Source organism: Galeopterus variegatus, unplaced genomic scaffold (genome assembly GCF_000696425.1).
Source record: "Galeopterus variegatus unplaced genomic scaffold, G_variegatus-3.0.2 Scaffold175, whole genome shotgun sequence".
Classification (NCBI taxonomy): domain Eukaryota; kingdom Metazoa; phylum Chordata; class Mammalia; order Dermoptera; family Cynocephalidae; genus Galeopterus; species Galeopterus variegatus.
The window spans coordinates 221476-232651 of NW_007726286.1; positions in this window are offsets into that span (position 1 = coordinate 221476).

Here is an 11176-nt window from a genome sequence, read left to right on the forward strand (position 1 = left end):
TCTGGTAGGCTGGTGCTGATAAAAGTTTGGATTAGCAGTTTGTAATTTAAAAGGGCAACAGTTTTTTTTCAGTAAGTGCTGTTTGTGGCATAGGCAAATTTTTGTTGTTGTTGTTGTTGTCTAAACAAGGAATCCATAGGGAAAAATAATGAAAGGGAAAAATAATGAAAGTGGCAAAAAGATAGGAACCAACCAACCCCCTATTTTACACGTGAAGACAGAGTCCTGGGAGTGGCGAAACCCATGTGGCCACTCTGGGGCAGAAGCAAATTTCCAACCCCAGTGTTTTTGCCTCCTGCTCCAGTGCTGCTTGTGCAGGCTTCTCATCACGTCCTGGGTCCCATCCTCTCCACGCAGCCCTGCTGATGATCAAGTGACACGTAACAGGGAAACTAATTTGTGAGCCAAGTGATGGCAACAGGTCCTCCTAGAACCGTCTGTCCAACAGATAACCACTAGAGCCATTTAACTAAGTTTAAATTAATTAAAATCAAATAAAATGTAAAATTCAGTTCCTCAGTCACACTTAGCCACTTTTCAAGTGCTAAGTAGTCATATGTGGCTAGTGGCCCCATACTGGAGAAAGCAGATAAGGGTCATTTCCATCATTGCAGAAAGTTGTACTGGGCAGACTGCTGCACATGGAGTGACTCTAATAGGGAAGGGTCCGAGCCCTGTGGTCGGGCGGGACGAGGAAGTGCTTCTCACGTCACCTGATCTCGACCTGGAGTAAGACCATTTCTGGCCCCATTTCCTGGGGTCAGTTGAAACCACAGATAACACCACCCAGGTGGTGGAAGGAGACCCTAAGAGAGAAACAGTGCAAACAGTCCTTCTCCCTAGACAGGCCCTAGGGTTTCCATGACCAGAAGCCACTCTCAAGATTCGCTCACTCTGAAAATCGATGTCACTCTGTCACAGGAGAAAGAGTACTAACATGGGATTCAGGAGAAGGGGGCTCCAGTGCTCCCTCTTCCCAGCTGTGGGACTGCTGCAAGTAGCCCCCCTCTCTGGCCCTCAGTCCCCCATTAGGGAAACAACCTGATCTCCTGAAGTCCTAAAATTCCATGCTGCCATCACCATTTCATTTATCTCCCTTGGACTTGTGTGTGATTTTTCTTGGGTGTGTGTGCCTTTAGAGAACTTTCCATCTTAATCAAGGGAGTGGTGGAGAGGGCAGGGGAAATTGCTTTGGCCAACTCCAAAATGTGTTTTAATGTAGAGAAAAAGTTCTGAAAAGCTCCTAAGGCAGCAGAGGGCTGTTAGGGCACTGTTTTCCATGCAAGAATCCAGTAGAGGGGGGTATTGCATAGAGGCAATTTCCTACAGACTGTGCCTTAAGCTTGTCATTGTTAATGCCCAAACTCAGAGGGGAGGAAGCATGTCTTTTTCTCTCTCGTCCTTGCAGGACCCCACATCCACACACCACGTACCAGGACTCAGTGAGTCACAGCTAAAAGCCTCTGGACAGGCACAGGAAAGCCCCTTGTGCTCTTTCTGAGCATTTAACCCTAATGAATTTTCCCTTCCCATTTCCAAATTACAAAATTGAAGCTATTTTCTCAGGTGCCTTATTTAGCAGCTGTCAAAAGTTGGAATCTGGCAAGATCAACAACATTTGAACAGCTCAGAATTCACTAATGTCCCAGATGGGTTTTCCCCTTCTCTGCTCTCCTCTCCTTTCTCAGAGCAAACTTTCTTAGTCCACCAGGTTTGCCTGAGACCCTAGCGGTGTGCCTCTTCCGGTAAAGAATGTCTTTAAGAAAATAAAATGCTTTTTCCATTCTCTTGCCTAATTACCCCCATTTTCCTTCTCACTTTGACAGTGGGACTCTTAAAGCCTCCTCCCCAGGTATGGGTTGATCAGCAGCAGACGTGGTCAACAATCTCTCACCATCTTCTGAGAACTACATCAGCATAACAACTAAGAGTAGAAGGTTCGTGGGAATTTCCAACTCCTGTGATTTCTCCCTTCAGTTCTTCAGAGGTAAAGATGAGAGAAAAGATTTGGAGAAGGCCCCCGGCTGTGAGGGCCCACAGTGGGCATGGAGGGGGGCCAGGAGGGCCAGCCTGCTCTGCAACTTCACAGTGAGATTCCACAGAAGGGCTCTTTCCCTTGTAAATGTCTCATTTAAGGCTTAAGGACTCGAGGCTCCAGAAGGTAGGACTGGATCCAGCAGCACCAGCATCACCCTGCACCAGTTTCTCTCTCTGGCTCTGGGACGGGAGAGTGGAGGGGTGAAGACAAGGCCTTTGCAGTTGCAGCTTCAGTGGAAACTGGAGCACCTATCCTGGTCAGTGAAGCTGTGTGTGGCAGTTCAACTGCTGTCTCAAAGCAATTAAGAAAACGTGTGTTGTAGGTGGGAGAGGATTTCACTCCCCAAAGTTGGTTCTCCAAGCTGAATAGACAAAGGTGCAAGAAATGAGGAAATTCTCAAGCAAAATAAGATGTATTTGCCGAAGGTCTATCTGAGTGAGAATTCTCAAAATATTTTCTAAAGCTCTGAACTGTTTGGAGAGCGCAGCCACAGTATACGCAGAAATAAATGCCCGTGTTCATTAGGAGAGGCTGTGTGTATAAGGGGAAGTGTCCAGGCTTTGGGGCCAGACATTGATTCAAATCCCAACCCCATCACTTTCTACTCAGATGACCTCAGACAAGTCACCTAGACCCACTGAATCACCATTTTCTCATCCTTAAAATCTAATAGTACCTACCTTTACAGACTTGTTACAAGGAATAAGTAAAAGAATAAATGAAATAATCTGTGTAAAAGCACTCAGCACTGTGCCTGGCATACAGTGCGCACTCACTAGATGTTAGCTATTATCATTACTTTGCTAATAAAATAACACCACAATGTTCCTCTGAGTTTACAGATGTACCAGAAAATCCTCTCTTTCTACACTGTGTGGGGATTTCTTTAGGATTAAAATTCTAATGCCTGTGTGACTTTGGACTGACCTACAAAGAAATGTCGCGGGGATTTTGATACATGCTACCTAAAATTTGCTTTGCATTCTACCCAACAGCACTGTGTGTTTGGAGCTCTGCAAATGAAGCCACATGGTCAGTATACACGGCAGAGTATTAATCGACCGAAAAATAAATATTTCTCAGATCCAAGGGCAATAAAATCCTGTGAAAACACCTACCCCCACCCATAACTCAAATTCAGACACAGAGATTGGGTCTGTCCTCATTCTAGCCTCTCTATAGTGATCCTACGTTTCATACGATGGAATATTCCTGACTCTGCTTAGAGCATCATAGTGGAGCTAGGGGGGTGTGGGGGCACAGCCCGGTGTTTAGGGCGTACTCCCCTTTCCTCAGTCATGCTCAGGTTGGTCTTTTCTGTGCAACTCAGCAGCAGTACGGTTCCCATGGGCTCCAACCCCAGCCCACTGCTCCTGCCAGTAAGAGTTCATTGTCATGCGGTAAGTACCTTGAGTCCATGCAAATAAAAAAACGACAAAAAATTTTTGAAAGGAAGAAAGGGTATTGTTCCCGTGTTTTAGGACCTCAAGATTGGTTAGAAATTTAACTTTGACACATGCCCCCAGCAGTCAAGATGTTGCCCAATAATATGTTGTCACCAATAATTGAAAAATGGGCTGCTTTATTCATTCATTTCACAAACTTTTATTAAGCGCCTACTGAGTACTCTGCCATGTGGCAGACTCTGGAGACTCAAGAATGAACTGGACACAGGCCCAGTCATCAAAGGTCTCATAAGGGCACAGAGCCCTGTGGAGCCCACCGGTGAGACAAGCCAAGGAAGTCCATGAGAAGCGACTTTACCTAGAACCACGAGGCCAGGTTCTGAGCTGGGAGTCAGCACTGTCTGAGGCATGGCAGGGCTCCTGGGGATGTGGAGGAGGAGGTAGGTCCAGGGAAGGGAGCCTGAGGCCTCCTGCAGGGGTTGGAAGCAGGTGCAAAGGCTCCGACATGGTAGCCTGTGAGGGGGTGTGATAGCCAATGGGGGGAGCAAATTCCAAAGCCCACATTATTCCCCCAGATTTCTCTGGGTGACAGTTGCACCCAGATTCAAAATGCACAAAGTCATAGCACAATTGGCATTGAATTTGAAAGAAGAAAATTTAGATGGGTATTGTGGAACCAGAAAAGACCTGCATGTGTCCTACAAAGTTTATGTCCCTAACCCTCAGACACTGAAGTGAAGGATGCATGTCCAGGCGCTGAAGCTCTCTAAGGAAGCAGATGCCGCAGTGCCCTTTGATAATAATGTCTGATCTCTCTCTTCAAAAATCTGGAAACATTTCTTTACATGGCTCTGTCATACTGTGAGCCAATGGCCTCTTGCTGGGCACTTGTGATATATTGAGCCTAATGTGATTAGCTTAACTATAACAACTTTAAATTAAAAATTAAAAAAAAAAACTCATAGATTAATAGAATGAATAAAATGCCCCAGACATTGTGCTCAACCCGTTCCCTAAGTCAGCAACCATGAATGTAAGTGCTGGTTGCAAGCTGGTTGATCTAGTCAACGGCATACCTGAAGCCAACTCAGCCCCACACTTAGGTAGGATTTGAGAGGCGCCAAGAAACCTGCCCTTGGTGGCAGCATTCCAATAAGGTATTCATATTTAAGTGAAGGTAGTGGAAGTTTAGGGTTTTGTTTGTTTGTTTTACCTTTTCTTAAAGAAGCAGAAACCCTCTTTTACACGAAATCTTGCAAAGTACCCCGATATAGATACGAATAGTAAATTCTTAAATAGTTTTTATTATGTGCCAGATGGTTTAACTCACTTAGTCCAACAACAACCCTATAAGGTAGATACAGTGTACCATTATTGTTAATAAATTACAGATGACAAAACTAAGCCACAGAGAGGTTAAAGGACCTGCCCAACATCACACAGCTGGTAGGTGGTGGAGCTGGGGTTCCCACTTGGGTGGTCTGGCTCCCAAGCATATTCACTCACTGGCTCCATGGTGTGCCCCAGTGCAGAAGGCATATAAAAGCAGAACAGCCCTGGTTGAAGCCTGGGTAAAGGCAGAGGTTTCCAAGCTCCATATGGCAACCCTCAGGCACAGCTACAGAAGCTTAGGACTCCAGGAAACGCAGTTCTGAGGCCACTAGATTGAGACATTATCTACCAAAAACCACTTTAAGATAGCACTTGCTTCTTGGAAAGAGTAACAAATTAGTATATTAGTGGGAATCCATTTTCAAAAACCAGGTTCTTAAGAGAATGGGTCTTAGGACAGCTATGTGGCAACTGGGAGGATCCCAGCTGCAGGGCAGGGGTGCAGAGAGGGCAGACAAGGGTGGAGCAGGGGCCGGATTCCACTCGGAACAGCGGGAGGGGAGGGGGATGAGAAAGACGGTGGCTCCAGAACAACCACGTTCTGCCTCGCAGAACTGCAGAGCTGGGAGAGCTGGCTAACAACAGGCGCTTGGAAGGACTATTTGGAAGGACCTCAGGGCAGGCAATTTTCTGGGTGCTGAGCACTAAGCAGTGGGCAACTCCCTGGCAGAGGCATAGCATGACTAGAGTCCTGCAGGGTGGGTGACAAGAACAGTCTCGTGAGAGTGTTAGGATTCCCCAAGAAGTGATACTCAGAGTTTCAGTTTCTATCTTGATAGAAATTTTGCAATTTTCACAATTGAAGAACAAATAGAACCATGACTCATATTTCACAATTTGCCTGACAAATTTACTATATGATCATGTTTCTGACAATTGCATGTTTTTCAGGGGCAAGGGGACATCAGAATAGAATATTTGGCCCGTGAGGCATGTTATAATGGCGAATATCGGTACACACAGTGTCCCCACCTTGTGTCTTATGTTTAGTACCAGGAGCTAATGATTTATGTGGTGTTACAGGTCTCGGTCAATCTGGGAGTACAAGTTTTAATGTGTCCACATGCATACTTTATTGTGTGTTTTTTAATCATCTCTGAGCCACATTTTCATTTTCTATAACTTCATGAGATGAATTACTTGAGGGTCATCATTTTTTAAATAAAGGTTTTGAAATTTGAATGGCAGGAGTAGAAACTTTCAAAATAATGTAATTCAAGAGCTGATGATACACACAATTTAATCTTGACTCTTTAAAGGAACAATTAAAACACTGAGTGAAACTGAAAAACCAGTTTTTCCCTTTGGTTTACAACTGAGAAATTGAGGCAGAAAGTCCACAGTCTGCTGAGGAAGCTATCAACACAGGTCAAGAGAGATAACACCTAGTATTGTGTCAGCAGCATAAGAGATAATCAATGATTATTTGTCAAACAGATGAATGAATGATACATACACATAAGCAAACACTTAAACATACAGTCCATACAAGTTGAAACAGGACCCAATCTCACCACACTTAGGGACCATTTCTCTAGTCAAGATTTTGATGATTTTTGTTCCTTTTCAAATGTGTTCATTAATCTCGGAAATTAGTTTATGCAGGGACAGAAACCACGCTAATCTTCCAATGGTTATATCTTGCATTTGTTCAGCACCTTTCACTCAAATCACTTGAAATGGTCCATGTTTTCAATTCTCAGAGTTCCCATGGGCTGTTAAGCCCCAAGGTAAAGGTCATGGTTCCCAGTATCTCACACCATCGCCTTTTGCACTCTCCCTCAGGTGCTCTTGTGGAATAGAAACTGACTTCATGGGACTAGTTCTCATTAGAGAACAATTCATTTGGAGAATAGTCTGAATGAAACCATCATTTGCCCACTTGCCTACCTATGCAGGACAGGCCTTTAAATTGTTATTTCATTTAATGTTCCCAAACCACCCAGTGTGGCAAGTGTAATTTTGCCCATTTTAGAAGATGAGGAATTAAGAGATTTGTCTAAGCCACAAAGACAGGAAAGGGCAGAATTGGGATCCCAGACCAGTGGGATAAAAACACCATTTTATCCCAATGGTATAAAAACACCATTGTTTTTATAGCAAGGACTAATACTAATAGCATTAGTGTAGATGGGGATGGACAGAAATGGGCACCTTACCAGGGCTAAAGCCGAACGAAGGATGCTAACCAGGAGGGCTTTTAAAAAGACCCGTGGGTGACAGCAATATTTGACGGGGCCTTCCTGTTGCACCTCAATTCTCACTGTGCAGAAATTTGATCAGTCCAGTGCTGCAGGGGCCTCCCAAAAGGTCCCAAGCTCACTCTTGTCCCTGTCAAGGCCACCATCCACCTTCAGAGTGATTGAATGCAAATCCTGTTAGGTTACCACTTGTTGATAACTCTTTAACACTCCCCAAAATAAAAAATACAGTCCCAAATTCCCACATGCCAAAAGGTCCCGCCTGACCAGCCCTCCACCCCTCCAGCTCACCCCACCCCTCCAGCCATGCTCTCTACTCTTCAGACATGGCATTCACTCCCTCCTTCCTTCCTGCCACAGGGACTTTGCATGTATTGTCTCCTCTCTCTGAGGGCCCTAACCCACCCTTCCTCTTGTCTCAGCTTAAGTGTCTCTTCCTCAGACATGATCAGACAGGGCCTCTGCAGTGCACTCCAGAGCACTCATCTTTTACTTCCCTGATCACTGTTGGATTTGGAATAAACGTTTGCATAATTGTTTGTTTCATGTCAGTTTCACACACTGCCCAGAGGAGATTTGAATTAAACAATACCTTGAGGGTGGGAACCCTATCAGTCTTGTTCATTTCTATATTTATTACCAGAGTCTGCTTCAGCACCTGACATGCAGGAAATGCGCAATAAATGCTTATTCCATCCATGAGGCAATTAATCACAAAATCAGGACACTTGCTAATCTAGTTTCAGGCCCAAGGTCTGGTGAGCCCCAAGCATGTTTACTGTCTGATATCTCCAAGCTTTATCAGAACTGACATGTGAGATGCTGGTGGAGCAAAGGTGTAACACACATTACTGGAAACCATTCACCACGCTGGGATCTCCTCTCCCTACCATGTTTTCATAAGCTTAATAATAGCAACAGCTAACATTTATTAAGTGCTATGTTCTCACCTGTGTGTTAAGAGATTTTCATACAGCCTAAGTCCACACAGTATGATCCTGTTGAATTTAAGTCAGATCCTGTCCCTGCTCTGTTCACTTCCACAGGCTCCATCTCACTTGTAGTAAAAGCCCAAATCCTAGGCACGGCCTGTAAGACCCAGAGGATTTTCTCCTCTCTGGCCTCACCCCCTATACTCTCCTCCCCTCTCGCTTCGCTCCCGCGCAGCGGCCTCCCGGCAGCTCCTAGAACACCCCTGACCCTTCTCTCAGGGCCTATGCCTTGCTGTCCCCTCGGCAAGGGACATAGCCTCAGCTCTCACTCTATCACCTACTTTGTGTCATCTTCTCTATGGGCCTTCTCTGACCACTGACCTGTACTCCATAAGCCCCTTTCTTGCCACATTTGTGTCCATCACGTGCCAGCATCTACTATGCTGTTGCTTGCTTCTACTTGTCTATCCGCTCACTCTCTGCTCCCCCCCACTGGAGTGTAAGCACCATGGGGGCAGGTATTTTTGCCGGTTGTTCACTGCTGTGACCCCACTGCCTGTCACATAGGGGAAACTCATCAGACAGGTGCTCCACAAGTGGCTGTTCTCATTGCATCCTCACATTAATCCTGAGGGATGTACACAGCACCTGACATCTTCTGTTCCACCTTTTTTGTCAAGGCTATTACAGCCCCTGCCCCCCTCTGGTCAGGTGGGAGAGAAGAGAACCAGGGAACTCAGGTCTCCAGACATTCTGAGTTCACACCATAACCCCCCAACGCCTGCTCCGAAACAGATACCCTGTTTCGATTTTCCACATCTTTAGACAAAAATGAGTTTCCTTACACATCAGTGGTTCATTTGCACAGTTTTGTGGACACCTGCTGGGGATGGGGGCCCCTGGTGAGTGAAGGAGGCCCCACCCTCAAGGAGCCAGAATTAGGAAGCCACCCCCACCTTTCAGCAGCCACTACAGATTCTTTCTGCTGAACTGTTTTCCAGCTCATTTTTCTAATTTCAAATATAGATTGTGTTACCTTTCAAAATGGGGAGCATTAAAGAAAAGTAGTGCTCATGGCTAGAAGAACTGAGAGACATTTTTTCACACCTCCAGGGTCAAAAGGTGTGCAGCCTAGGCCCAAATAGGAAAATCCAGTATTTTTGCAAAGCAGGCTAGGGTCATGTTTCTGCACATAGGACAGGTCCTGGGGCCTGGGATAACAGTGAACTTGTTCATTTTTCATTTCAGATGCCATTTCTATGAATTCTCTCCCCAGCCCACAACTGCTCAGTGTTGCTATGAGTCCCTCCGGACATTTTGCTCCTGCTGAAGACCTTGTCATCATCACAGAATAAACACCCAAAACATCCTTCACCTTTGCTCCCACTTCCTGTCCTGCATCTCCTTTTCCAGCCCTTCCACGAACTTCACGGCTCTGTTGTTTTCAAAGTTGACCCTTGTGTTTCTTTCTGCTCCATCAAATCATTCTGCTCCCAATTCTTTTCTCCCTTAAAGTCCCTCCTCAGCCATCAGCAAAACCTTCTGCTGCCGTCTCAGGAGGAGGCCCTCCCTCCTGCCACCCGCCCTGAGACTCGGAAGGGAAGGCATAATAGTAGAACTGAGAGAGTGTCAGTTTCAGCTAACCTGAGCAAGGCACACTTTCACCAGGTGTTTCAGATCTTGCCTCCTAGGCAGATGAGGATCACAAAAACAAGGGTGAGGACCTTTTGTCCCCTGCACTTACAGACTAGACTGTCAGAGTCAGCCCCTGCTCTGAATAGACAGGGTATGGACTAGCCTACACACTGTGATTAGAAGAGCTATCAGGGCACCACACACCCACTAACTCATTAATGCAGTCCTTCTTGTATACAGCAAGAAGCAATTGCAGTGTTTATGTTCTTGACAGTCTTCAAGAATGCCCTATTACTTTGCAAATATTCTTGCAAGGTATTATATCTTACTGAATGGATTTAAATTTGATAAAATTCAGTTCCTTCATTTGAACCCACATGGCATTTTGTGATGTGGTAAGAGAGCACTGGAGAGGACAATTCTACTTACTGGCTGATTAACCCTAGGAAAGTCCCCTGACCTCTCAAGCCTCAGTATCCCTCACCCATAAAATGCGTGTGATACCAGCTGTCTGACCTATATCACAGGAGCTGCTCTATCTTTTTAATTGTAGTGTCCTCAGCAATCAACAAAATGCCTGACATATAGCAGCTTTCCAGAAAAATAGATGGAACTGAAAAGGTTCCAATTAAATTGAGTCAGTGGTGACAAAGGACCTCTTAGTCCAGTCAAGCATTACAGACATGAAAACCTTTTCTCTACTTAAAATTCTGTGCATCTTTCAAGGCCTAAGTCAAATGCAAAGGACCACGAAGTGGTCCATCCCCGCAGTCTCAAGATGCACAAAAGCCAAGGAGATTGGGTGGCATCTGGGACCCCAGGCCACACCTAGGAAGTACAGCCCACTAGAGCAGAGCTCTCTAGAGCTGCCATGAGAAGAGACCCAGTGCAGGAAATGGAGTCAGAAACCCAGGCCTTGCCAGGGAGGAGGGACAAACCAAGGCCCCAGAGTTTAAAAAGGGGCTCTGAGCTGTGGAGAATAGATAGGAGATCTGCAAAGCAACGTTGGGAGGTTTGTGGAGCAAGTGGAGATAGTATCAAGGGGCAAGTAGACAAGGATGGATTCACATCCTCAGTGTTTGGAATGTTCTCACGCAGCTGAATCACGCCTGCCAAAACCGTCCCACCCTTTCTCAAATCCCACAGCACTTTGTACTTCTCGGGGCACTGCCCAACCTGCCTGTCTTTGTGGTTCTTTGAGGATGTGCATATCTTCCCTCCCTTTACCAGAATATAAACTCTTTAAAGGCAAGATCCAGGTCTTATTCCTCTTTGAGCCCCCTCTTCAGCCCCCACCCAATGCCTAGCCCAGTATTTTGCATAGAATCAGTACAATAAATATTTGTTTGATGTGTTAATAAAATCATCACACTCTTTGGTTTCAAATATAACCAAATAAAACATGATGCAAAATATTGTTGAAACTTATAAACTAATATACTCTTCTAGCTTTATTCTCTGAGTTTGGAATTTTCTGCCCTATCCCTCAGTATTTTAGAGCATACTTAGTTTTGTTTTCCAACAAAATCACTACTCACTTGACTGTATTTTGTACCAAATAATGTAAGAATG